The sequence below is a fragment of the Armigeres subalbatus genome, unplaced genomic scaffold (genome assembly GCF_024139115.2).
Source record: "Armigeres subalbatus isolate Guangzhou_Male unplaced genomic scaffold, GZ_Asu_2 Contig1739, whole genome shotgun sequence".
In the NCBI taxonomy this organism is placed as follows: Eukaryota; Metazoa; Arthropoda; class Insecta; order Diptera; family Culicidae; genus Armigeres; species Armigeres subalbatus.
This window is the reverse complement of record NW_026942549.1, coordinates 69,855-83,216: the sequence shown is the minus strand read 5'-3', so window position 1 is coordinate 83,216 and position 13,362 is coordinate 69,855. Positions and strand designations below refer to the sequence as shown.

The window sequence follows — 13,362 nt, the reverse complement described above, 5'->3', positions numbered from 1 at the left end:
GCCCATCGTACCCCTCCGGCTTTAGCTTCTGGATACTGGGTTCGTCGTAGAGCTGGGCGAGCTCGTGGTCATTCTTCACCTCCACACACCGTCTTCTTGCACACCGCCAAAGACGGTCCTAAAGGCTGCCTTACACCGCGGGAAAATTTTCCGCCGGATTTTGACTCCCGTGCATTTTAAATGGGGCCGTGATTTTGATTTTCCGTGCCCAAATCTCGAAAACATGGCATATGCAAAAATGCATGGGGAAAAATCCGCGAACCAAATTCCCGAGGTGTGAGGCTACCTTAAGCACCCGTCTCTCGAATACTCCGAGTGCTTCAAACGAAAAAAATAATAAAAAAATAAAAATAAATAGCATCTTATAAATGAAACCTTTGGTGCGGTGACGAATCTTTTTTGACCACAGTTTCTTCTGGAGCCTGTAGTAGGCCCAACTTCCACAGATAATGCGCCTTCGTATTTCACGATTAACATTCTTATCAGCCGTTAGCAAGGATCCAAGGTAGACAAATTCCTCGACCATCTCGAAGGTATCCCCGTCTATCGTAACACTGCTTCCCAGGCGGTCCCTGTCGCGCTCGGTTCCACAGACTAGCATGTACTTTATCTTCGATGCATTCACCACCAGTCCAACTTTTGTTGCTTCACGTTTCAGGCGGGTATGCAGTTCTACAACCTTTAGAAATGGTCGACCGTCAATTTACTTGTCATCCGTGAGACAAATAAATTGACTGGGTCTGTTGAAAATCGTATCGCGGCTATTACACCCGGCTCTCCGCATGACACCTTCTAGCGCAATGTTGAACAACAGGCACGAAAGTCCAAAAATCACCTTGTCTTAGTCCCCGGCGCGATTCAAACGAACTGGAGTGTTCACCCGAAATCTTCGCTCAGTTTTGCACACCATCCACCGTTGCTTTGATCAGTCTGGTAAACTTCCCAGGGAAGCTGTTCTCGTCCATAATTTTCCATAGCTCTACGTGGTCTATACTGTCGTATGCCGCCTTAAAATCAATGAACAGATGGTGCGTTGGGACCTGGCACTCACGACAGTTTTGAAGGATTTGTCGTACAGTGAAGATCTGGTCCGTTGTCGAGCGGCCGTCAACTCATTAACTAATGGTGACAGACGATGGAAGATGATCTGGGATATCACTTTGTAGGCGGCATTAAGGATGGCGAACAGTTTGTCGCCTTTCTTGTAGATGGGGCATATAGCCTCTTCCTTCCACTCCTCCGGTAGCTGTTCGGTTTCCCAGATCCTGACTATCAGTTTGTGCAGCCAAGGGGACAGCTTTTCCAGGCCCATCTTGATGAGCTCAGTTCCGATACCATCCTTACCAGCTGCTTTATTGGTCTTTAGCTGTTGGATGGCATCCTTAACTTCCCACAAGGTGGGGTTGGCTTGGCTTTCACCGTCCGCTGAACTGACGTAGTCATTTCCTCCGCTGCCTTGGCATTCACTGCCTGTACTCTCAGCGCCATTTAAATGTTCCTCGTAGTGCTGCTTCTACCTTTCGATCACCACACGTTCATCCGTCAAGATGCTCCCATCCTTATCCCTGCACATTTCGGCTTGCGACACGAAGCCTCTGCGGAGTGCGTTGAGCTTCTGATAGAACTTTCTTCTTCCTTTTTCGTTTTTCTCTTTTCCTTCCAGCTTCTTCCTTCTTCTCCCTTTAAACTTCTCTCCTCTCACTTCTCGCATCTTACTTCTCGCATCTCACTTCTTAACACTCCTAGCTTCTCATTTCTTACTTCTCTGCTCTCACTTCTTACTACAGTAACATCTTGATTTTATCATCTCCTTAGTGAGTTTTGGGGTGATAAAATAGGGAATGTGACCAAATCGGATTTTTTTTATCCATTTCACAAATTAGAATCAGTTTATACCTTGGAAAGGTAAAATGCGTGAACGGTACCCGTTTTTTCTTATCAAAAAAACTTAAAAAATTCTTGACAGGTACTCAGAAATGATTTATAATAAACCACATACGCTGTAAGTTATTTAATGAAGATGTAAAAAAAATCGGGGAGTGACAAAATCGGGTCAACACTGTGTCACTTTTCATTTCTCTCTTGTAATTTCTTTCATTTCACTATTCATTTTTCTCCACATTTTATTTTCCACTTCTCACTGCTCACTTCTCACTATTTATTTATTTATTTATTTATTTCAATCTTCAACGTAAAGTTGTACAGATGTTTCTTAGCTATACTAGGTTTTGTATTCTTGACTTATAGGCCTCTTTACTAATATTAAAATCAAACACGTGACTTACTTCATTAAACGTGCGGCAGCACATGCTCCATGGCTCATTGTATCCATAGTTTTTACGGTGAGTAGACTCGGCAAGAAGTATGTAATGCCGTAGTTGTCTTCGAGGCACGTTGATGTGCACTTTAGCTAGGAGAAAGCCACAGTCTACATCTCCAGCGAGAATTCCGAACACGAAGAGTCTTTGAAGGAGTTTTCTTCTGGCAGCTAGCGATTGCAGATTTATTAGCATACACCGTTCTTCGTAGGGGGGCAAGCTAGCCGTATTGTTCCAAGGTAGTACCCGGAGGGCGTATCTGATGAAGTTTCGTTGAATCGCTTCCATTCTGTTAATCAATGTTGCATGAAAGGGTGCCCATACAACAACTGCATATTCTAGCAGACTGCGGACGAGAGCACAATACAACGCTTTTAGCGCATATATGTCCTGGAATGCATTCGTGTTTCTTTTCAAAAATCCCAGCATGGCAAACGATTTGGCTGTGATCATGTTGATGTGGTTGTTAAATCTGACTTTAGAGTCAATAATGACTCCCAAGTCTTTAATCGATAAAACTCGTAGTAAACGGCTGTTTCCAATAAAGTAATCAGTCAGCAATGGCTCTCGCAAACGGCTGAATGTTATGGAACTGCATTTAGCAACATTGACTTCCATACCATTTAAAGGGGACCATCGTAGAAGTGTATCAATGTCATTTTGGAGAACGCAGCAATCCAACCTAGTCTCGATTTCACGATATATCTTTAGATCGTCAGCGAATAAAAGCTTAGAGGAGCGAAGACTATTGCACAGGTCATTAACAAACAGAATAAAAATTAACGGTCCTATGTGACTTCCTTGGGGACGCCTGACGGAATGCCAAAATTCGCTGAATTAACTCCGTTGATGTGAACATATGCAGAGCGGTCTGTCAAATAGGACTGGAACCAAGTCGTTGCCCAGTCAGGAATTCCCATGTGCCTCATCTTATCGATAGCAAAAGAATGTGGAACCTTATCGAAAGCTTTACTGAAGTCCACGTATATGGCATCAACTTGTCGTTTTCTCTCTATGGAGTTGATTACTGTGTTGGCAAAAACCATCAGGTTAGTCGTTGTCGATCGTTTCCGGACAAATCCGTGTTGATATTCACTCTTCACTTATCATTCGATCACCTTATAATCATCCGGCCGAGTTACCCAACATTGGTACCACCTTCTTGGAAAAACATGTTCCAAGAATTTTGATGCCAGGTTCTCTTCTAAATGAGTTTGCGACCACTTTAGGCCCCACGGAAACCTGTTCCAAGATGACCGTTCCGGTTGTCATCCATCCTACGGTCTCAACTACTTGGAAAACATGCTTCTGAAATAATTACAAGAATTTTGATTCCCACATTGCCAGGGTTTCTTCTAAATGAGTTTGTGGTCACTTTCTTCTTCTTCTTCTTCTTATTGGCATTACATCCCCACACTGGGACAGAGCCGCCTCGCAGCTTAGTGTTCATTAAGCAACTCAACTGAGAGGTTTCTAAGCCAGGTTACCATTTTTGCATTCGTAAATCATGAGGCTAGCACGATGATAGTTTTTATGCCCAGGGAAGTCGAGACAATTTCCAATCCGAAAATTGCCTAGACCGGCACCGGTAATCGAACCCCTCCACCCTCAGCATGGTCTTGCCTTGTAGCCGTGCGTCTTTCCGCACGGCTAAGGAGGGCCCCTCCTTAAACCTGTTCCAGAATTACCATTCCGGTTGATATCCATCTACATGGAAAACATGTTTCCGAAACAATTTCAAGAATTTTGATACCCATATTGCCATGGTTTCTTCTAAATGATTTTGTGGCCACTGTAGGGCCCACAGGAACCTATTCCGGGATGTTCGTTCCGAGATTATATGATGCAGGTGGTCCCAACACGTTGTGAAGTCATAATCCTCGAATTTTCTACGAAACAAGATGTCATTTGGTTTCTATAGCATCAGCATCCATTTTTGAGGCATGGTCTAGCTGATCCGGAACTCCGGTTACCAGGTAATCCAAATAGGTTCTACGTCAGATCCGACATGGATCGGATAGCGGACTAATTTCTCAATCCATAGCAAACGGAATCGTCCACATTGGTTGAAAACTGACGAAGTTATGGCCATACAAATAACGTGGGTACCCGGGTACCCTGTCGGTACGTTACGGGGAAAACATATCCAGAAGCCCCTCCCCAATACCACCCAAACCTAAATTTTGCCGAATTTGAAAATGTCACGGAGTTTCAATTTCCTGCGATGTTTAAAACCCAAAATAAATTTCACTTGATTATGAAAAGGTACTTAGTAAGGTCGATAGCATAAGGGTTAAAATTAAAGTGCTTAATGGTTTCCTGGGTAATTCTTAAGGATCTGTAACCAGTGGTGTGTTGATCTGTCCAAGATTGTTGAGATTTTCGTGGTTTTTGTATTCGGTTTTTTGTTGTATATGCCTTGAAAGTTATTGATTCATTGAAACTTGACCCAATCGACACCCACTGTGCCGACATCAGCAGCATAGGATAGTTCCGCTACTCAACACCAGGTGTACGCAAGGACATGGGAGGCCATGGTGGGTGGTGTAATGGGGACAGCAATAGGGCGAAAATGTGATGAGGGAAAAAGGTAACGGTCAAGCCCAAGGCCAAGCCTTTTCGCGCGAACGACCACCATCGCTAAATGGCAATTAGCTTGCAACTTTTGCTAGAGAAAGACGTGAGTCGATTAGCTATCCGGAAAATTGAAACCAAGAAGTTAAAGTCGAAGATCTGTGAAAAAGTGAATTGCGCGACATAGGAGGAAATATCCAGGTATGGTTTAAACCTGACCATCGATCGTCCCTCATCACTAACCGCCATAAATAACCCCAACACCCCCTCCAATAGGACCCCTTTTTTTTTTTGGCTAGACCTTAGTGCACCCACATCAGTCTACGTGAACTCGGCCGTGGAGTGTTCTTGGAGCCATTAATCAAGCAGCGGTGGACCGCTTGCGTCCGAAGCTTGACCCTACACGCTCTGGGCCAGATTTGCCATTCTATCACGTCCGTGGCACAACTGTCCAGACACCGCCATTTTGTGGATATCACCAACGCTGCAGGCACTCCGTGACTGGGTTCGAGGAGACAAGCCAGCATCGAAACCTCGAGGTAGTGTCCCCCCCGAGACAGTCCAATACGGGCTACAATTGGAGCTACCCGGTAGCGACGTTAGAGGAAACGGTTGGAGTAGCGGAACGTGAAGGGGGCCCCCACCGAAGAGTTAGAAAAGTGAGGTAGGAGGTAGATTAAGGAAGTGGGAATACGAAGGAGTAATAAAGGTACCTGTGTGTAATTTGAAGAATCCGGTTTTGGTGTTCAAGTGGAAGTTTCCTGTATTTTCTTGGCCGCGATAATCAAGCGCGTACGCCGACCCTGAGGCTATTGAATAAGGGGGGTCTCATTAGTGCTGGGCAGGGATCGCCCCATTAGTTACACTTAGCGCCCAACTGAAATTTGCGTAGATTATCAGTGCCCGGGTACACTTGAATGCCAATTGCGTGTCTTTGCAGAAGTCTCTGGGAAAACGTCCAGACTTCGCTAACGAACTTGACCAAAGCACACAAAACAGGTAACCAATTGATGAAAGAGGGTCAATATAATTTTTTTCATTAAGAGGGGTCTTGGATGTAAGCAAACGGTCTGAATAGCTACCCATCATTGAGCAAAACTTACTAAAAGCATATGAATTAGTCGGAGAGATTCGCGTTGAATTCCGGAATTTGATCAGTGTTGTATTCTTTCAGACTGTTGAGTAAAACACCAAATAAAAACTAAAGTTTATCAAAGATAGACGAACTAAAACTAGGATTTTCAAATTATTTGCTTCATTAGGGAGCGTGAACAAATTTTAGGATTTTTTAATTTACAGCTTCTTTAAACAGAAGTATTTCTTTTCTCTAGGATTTTCAATTTTTTTGGTGGTATTCCACTTGAAAGGATTCCGTAGTTTCCTTTTTAATTCAATATTCGATTTTCTTAGTTGAATGCCTGTTGAAGAGATGGTTATGTCCCATTTCGTATCGTGGTACCACGCGATGAATCCTGGCCATCTGACAATAGATGAACTAGAGTACGAGTTGAAGATCCGTAGCATGCCGGTAGAAGGCACACGTAGCGTTGCTGAACAAAATCTGCGTAGCCACCTGAAAGAGGAAAAAGGAAAATCAGACTTGAGAACATTGTTTGTTGGTGAATCGGTAGTTCATGAATTAGAGGTTTGCGACGATAAGTTGAATGGAATCAAAATCATTTGGAAAAGCGTGCGATGAAAAGGCTCCAGATCAATTGTTTAAGACCAGGTTAATTCACATTCTCTTCCGAATGCAGCGTTTGAGAACTAACACTAAGAAGGACGACGAATTGAACAGCCTTTGCAGTGATAGCTGGGGAGTGTGTCAAGTTACTCAATGTGTACTATTCGGCCACCTCCCACCTGTTAGAGGTGCGAGAGGCAGAATTAGCAATCATAAACGAGAGCTTGAACACTTAGGGAGAAACCAAACCGATGAGTTAGAGCAAGAGAACAACGTGAATGAACAAACGAGTGAGAGGTCTGTGAATAGCAAGGAAACCGATCCTAAAGATAGCAATACGGTTGACAGAGTTAGTGCTAGGGACAATGAGTCTGTTAAAGTTGTAGATAGCGAGAGACAGGGATTCGCAGACGAAATAAAACAATTGAAAGCGATTATGACCCAATTGCTACAACGCATCACTGTGCTTGAGTCTGTCCAGCCCGTTGTTCAGCAGCAGGAACTTCATACAGGCACATCAAACAGTACTCAAATCGAAGAGCGTTTGACGGAAGAAGTAGAAGTAGAAGAAGTACAGGCGAAATCGGTAGATTTCTTAGGCTGGTTAAAACAAAGAAATGAGTCGTTGGACACACTCAAAAATTCAGAAGAAGAGAAGGTGGTAGAAAACAGTAGCAATGAGAAGAAGGAGGTAAGGAAGGATAACAGTAGACCATTGAATAGCGGAAGTAAGTTCCCGATCCATAAGTGGTCGGTGAAATACGACGGAATGGATAATGGCAGACGGTTGAACGAATTCTTAAAAGAAGTCGATTTCAACGCCAGGTCAGAAGGATTTTCTGAGGCAGAGCTGTTGCAGGGAGCTCACCATCTGTTCACTCAGAAGGCGAGATCCTGGTTTATGGAGGTTAGTAGCGATATAGGGACATGGAAAGAATTAGTGACAGAACTGAAAAAAGAGTTCTTACCAGTCGATATAGACTACGTCTATGAACGGCAGGCTAACAATCGGAAGCAGGGTCCCAGAGAGAAGTTCCAGGACTTTTACTTGGACATGGTCCGGAACTTCTGCAGCATTATGAGCCCGTGGGTCGAAAAACGAAAGTTTGACGTCCTCTTCCGTAACACTAGGGAAGACTGCAGAATTGCAATGCTGGCAGCGAATGTGAGTTCCATACCTAAAATGAAAGATTTTGGTAAAAGATTCGATTCGATAAACTGGCATATGTATCAGAAGAGAGAGAGTAGGTTTTCGCGAAAAGAGGTAGTGCAGATTGATGAGGTCAGAACTCAGCAACCATACCGAGCAAACCAGGATAGGTTTCCGAATAGGAACCAGGATCGGGGAAGCTCAAATGGAAAGCAGCAGTTCAGACAAGACAATCAACAATTTCAAAAACGACCTTGGAAGCAACAGCAGCTCAGTGTCCAGAAAACCGACAAGTTTCAAAAAGAAGTATGCAAACCAAATCCAAATCCTGAAACTGCACAGCGGCAAATAATCCAGTTCCGAGCACTAGCGGAACAAGCGCCTCCAGAGAATCGTAAACGCATACATTCCTCCAGGCAAGAGCGTTTGCTTTAATTGCCATGAAGGTGGACACGATTTCGAAGTGTGTACAAGGAACGTAAGCTATTTTGTCTACGCTGTGGGTTCCTGGTTTCAAAACAAAAGATTGCCCATACTGCCAATCAAAAACTTGTACAAGACTGCCTAATGAGGCAAGACAGTCTTGCAAGTCATTCCACAAGACCTCAAACAGAACCAGAAGTTCCAGATTCCCTCGAACAGCTTGGTTAGTCGCGGGTCAGTGGAGACATACGTGAAGAGGCAGAGTTGACAACAATGCTCGTGACTCTCAGCGGTGATTCCAGGCCATTCGTGAGCGTGGAAATGCTGGGAATTTCTATTATTGGACTTTTAGATAGTGGAGTAGCTAAAACAGTATTGGGCATAGGTAGTAAAAGCTGATTAGTACCCTCAAGTTGCAATTAAGACCCACGAGAATAGATCTCAAAACAGCCGGAGGACAGAGTCTAGACGTGATAGGGACAACAGAGGTTCCAATAACCTTTAACGGAGAAACCAAACTCTTACCAGTTCTGGTAGCTCCAAGTCTGAGTCGTCGTTGTATTCTGGGCTACGATTTCTGGCAAGCCTTCGGGATTCGCCCTACGATATCTCAGCCCATTGATGCGATTGATGATGCTGAAACAGAACCGTTAGAAGAGATTAGTGAATTAAACGATAATCAAAAACGACAACTGGAAGAAGCAAAAAGTTTGTTTCTACCAGCAAGTCCTGGTCATTTGGGGAAAACAAGTCTCATTGAGCATAAGATCGAGCTGAGAGACGAATTCGCCAACGCCGATCCCGTTCGGAAAAATCCGTATCCGTGGAGTCCAGTAATCCAGGAGAAAATCCACCGTGCACTGGACAACATGATTAAGGACGGAGTGGTCGAACCTTCCGACTCGGATTGGGCGTTGCCAGTCGTCCCTGTTAAAAAGCGAGACAGCGAAGAGATAAGACTTTGTCTCGACGCACGAAAGCTCAATGAGCGAACAAAAAGGGATGCATATCCTCTTCCACATCAGAATCGGATTCTTAGTCAGATAGGTCCTTTTCGATTTTTGACTACAATCGACCTTTCGCAGGCCTTCCTGCAAGTTCCTTTGAACCGTGCATCGAGAAGATTCACCGCTTTCTCGGTTCCAGGGAAGGGACTTTTCCAGTTTACGAGATTGCCCTTCGGGCTAGTCAATAGTCCGGCAACGCTCAGTAAACTTATGGATAGAGTACTCGGACATGGCGAGCTCGAGCCGGCTATATTCGTTTACTTAGACGATATAGTAGTGGCGAGTCATACTTTCGAGGAGCATGTCGCGAAGTTAAGGGAATTAGCTCGGAGATTGAAGGAGGCGAACCTTTTCATTAACCTGGAAAAATCCAAGTTTTGTTGCCACGAACTGCCTTACCTCGGATATATCCTTTCTGAGAAAGGATTGCGGCCTAACCCGGATCGAGTCCAAGCGATCCTGGGCTTTGAGGCACCAAAATCCATAAGGTCATTGAGAAGATTCCTCGGTATGGTGAACTACTACCGCAGGTTTATCGATAAATTCAGTGAACTCACCGCACCGTTGACAGACTTGTTAAAAAACAAGCCGGAAAAAGTGCGGTGGAATGAGGCAGCAGAAAACGCGTTCAGAGCCATCAAGGAGAAGCTGATAACTGCCCCAGTGATGGCCAACCCTGACTTCAGCGTACCGTTTTGCGTACAAACGGACGCCAGCGATACGGCTCTAGCAGGTGTACTCACTCAGGTACATAATGGCATTGAGCGAGTGATAGCGTATCACTCTGAGAAGCTGAAAGGTGCCGAGCTCAACTATCATGCAGCGGAGAAAGAAGGCTTGGCTGCCCTTCGCTGCATTGAAAAGTTCCGATGCTATATCGAGGGAACACATTTCACGCTCATCACGGATTCATCGGCGCTTTCGTTTATAATGAGAGCCAAATGGAGATCGTCATCCCGCTTGAGCCGATGGAGCATAACACTGCAGCACTTCGATATGGAGATAAAGCATAGGAAAGGGAAGGAAAATATTGTTCCGGATGCTTTATCCCGATCGATTGAAGCCCTAGAAGTGGATGAGACGGACAAATGGTACCGAGCTCTGTTCGAGGCAGTAGAAACCGATCCCGAGAAGTACGTCGACTTCCGGATCGAGGATGGAAAATTGTTTAAATTCGTTGCTGCACAGTCTGACGTTCTAGACTACAGGTTTGAGTGGAAGGAATGCGTGCCTGAGTCCAAACGCCAACGTGTCATTCAACAAGAGCATGACGAAATGATGCACATTGGGTTCGAAAAGTGCATTGAGAAAGTCAAACGCAAGTACTATTGGCCCAGAATGAATGCTGACATCAAAAAGTACATCGCATTGTGTGAGACTTGTAAGGAGAACAAACACTCCACATTATCAACGGCTCCAGAAATGGGGAAGCAGCGAATTGCGACCAGACCATTCCAAATTGTGTGTATGGACTACATACAATCACTTCCTCGAAGCAAGCAAGGCAATGCCCACTTGTTAGTCGTATTAGACATTTTTTCTAAGTACTGCTTGCTTGCTCCGGTGAAGAAGATTGCTTCAGGTAGTCTTTGCACCATTTTGGAAGAGCGATGGTTTCGTAGGCTGTCCGTTCCGCAATACGTGATTACGGATAATGCGACAACATTCCTATCAAAGGAATTCCAGGAATTGTTAAAGAAGTACGAAATACAACACTGGGCCAATGCACGACACCGTAGTCAAGCTAATCCTGCTGAGCGTTTGAACAGGACGATAAACTCGATGATTCGAACATACGTCCGCACCGACCAAAAGCTCTGGGATACTAAAATATCCGAGATCGAGTTTGTTTTGAACAACACGCTGCATGGATCCACGAAGTTCACACCGCATCGTGTCATTTTCGGCCATGAGATGGTCACACGAGGATCTGACCACCGTAGAGAGCAAGATGGTGAGCTCTCAGAGAACGACCGAGCCGAGAAACTGAAAGGTATCACTAAGAAAAATTACGACGTTGTCCGAGAAAACCTGAAAAGAGCATATGAGAGTACAAAACATCAATACGATTTACGCCACAAACGCTACTCACCCACGTTCTCTGTCGGACAACGAATTTTCAAGAGGAGTTTCGTGCTGTCGGAGGCCGGCAAAAACTTCAACGCCAAATTAGGTCCGCAGTATAAGCCGTGTGTCGTGGTTGCGAGAAAGGGCAACAGCTCCTACGAAGTAGCCGATATGAACGGCAAGTCGCTGGGAATATTTTCCGCAGCAGATTTGAAGGCCTAAAAGGAAAATATTTATTATAATCCGTGGTAGCAGTAAATGCTTTGGTTCTTGAGTGAGGGAAGGCCAATAGTGAGGAGAGAAACTGATCCGTTAAAACCCTATTTGGAGAGGTTTACTGAATCCTATTGCGTAATTCTCGTATCGAGGATGGAACCACTTGCAGCTAAACGGGAGGTTGCTTATGCAACTAGTACCCCATAAATGAATGCATTCAACTAGTCAATCGTGTGTTTTAATTCGTATTTATTGTTTCGTGATCATTTTTAAATTGATTAAATGATTTGTTTCGCTGCATGTTCAATCATTGTTATGCCGAGCTTATCTGCTTCATTATGCACATTATGCAGTTTTCTGACTTGCATGCAACTTCGTTAAAAGTTTTTTGAGGCTGCAGCATCAGCAGTTAACAAGACTGTGTATAGAGTACAAAGTGAGTGTGTGTGGATAAGGAAGGAATGGCTATAACTTAATGATGACCCGTACTACTAATGCTTCAAAATAAATCTCATAAATACGGTCTATTCGCAATAGGATTCTATTCTTCGATGTTAGTTGTCGCTACACAATAAAATTAATCACTATTAAATAGCTTAATTCCTATACTTACCGTTGTATGGTTATCATACAATGCAGACGATGATGAACTTGTAGGTGAAATCAGGACAACACATTTTAGAGTAGAAATAACACCATAATGATCAATTGGCCAAAGAATACTTCGACTAGTCGTCAAAATGATATTAAATTCCTCAAAAACTGTGATTGTTCTCCATGATTTCAGCCACAAATTCATCGTTTCACAGTCCACGCCATACCACATTAAACACTTTCTGTAGACATAATAGGCATTAAACAATTTGGTTATTCACAGTCATGTATACGCGCACACTGATAAGAGCCGATAACGTTATCATAGCCACAGTTGATTACGATTGGAAATGGCTATACTCCGACATAGCGAGAACTTTAGTGAAATAAATCATACCGTACTCTAGAGTAACTTTGTACATAATGTAAATATAATTCCGGAATTCTTTCTTTATGCTACTTTTGTAGATTATTTTATTTTGCATGTAAAATTGTTGATTTGCATGTTTTAAATTTTTTTAATTTGTTTTAGGTAGTTTAATTTGTATATATTTTATTTCGTTTTGCTTCAATGTTGGTTTATTATATGTGTACAGTCGAATGGGATCGCAGGAGACCGGAATCGTAAGATGTTGATGGTCAGTAGAAGGTTCAAGCCTTGAAATAGAGTGGAGTTGGAATACCAACGATGAAATCTTATGACCCCAACCCATAATCAGTCTTATACTAAAAATACTACTCTTTTCCTAGATTGCAGCTTTAATTCAATATTTTTGAATAGATTTGAGATTTTCAGGAGTCAATTTGTGTTAAAAAAAGAGTGTGTTAGTAAGTTTTGTTTTGTTAGTGAAAATTTTGGTTCAGAGGTACGCGTCACAAAGTTGTTGTTCCTGTAGAGTTAAATAAAAAATACGGCTTCACCGATTTTTTTTACCCGAGCGGGGGGAGAGTGTAACCAGTGGTGTGTTGATCTGTCCAAGATTGTTGAGATTTTCGTGGTTTTTGTATTCGGTTTTTTGTTGTATATGCCTTGAAAGTTATTGATTCATTGAAACTTGACCCAATCGACACCCACTGTGCCGACATCAGCAGCATAGGATAGTTCCGCTACTCAACACCAGGTGTACGCAAGGACATGGGAGGCCATGGTGGGTGGTGTAATGGGGACAGCAATAGGGCGAAAATGTGATGAGGGAAAAAGGTAACGGTCAAGCCCAAGGCCAAGCCTTTTCGCGCGAACGACCACCATCGCTAAATGGCAATTAGCTTGCAACTTTTGCTAGAGAAAGACGTGAGTCGATTAGCTATCCGGAAAATTGAAACCAAGAA

The 13,362-nt window shown here is 43.6% G+C and overlaps 1 long non-coding RNA gene across 1 annotated transcript; it reads right to left on the bottom strand.

Moving 5' to 3' along the window:
• Positions 1-7,715: 7,715 nt before the first annotated feature.
• Positions 7,716-12,264, bottom strand: LOC134203284 (uncharacterized). The gene is made up of 4 exons (XR_009977558.1): positions 12,053-12,264; positions 11,249-11,441; positions 8,675-8,785; positions 7,716-7,754 (listed from the first exon to the last, which is right to left on the bottom strand). It is a non-coding gene; the product is annotated as an uncharacterized LOC134203284 (long non-coding RNA).
• Positions 12,265-13,362: the final 1,098 nt, after the last annotated feature.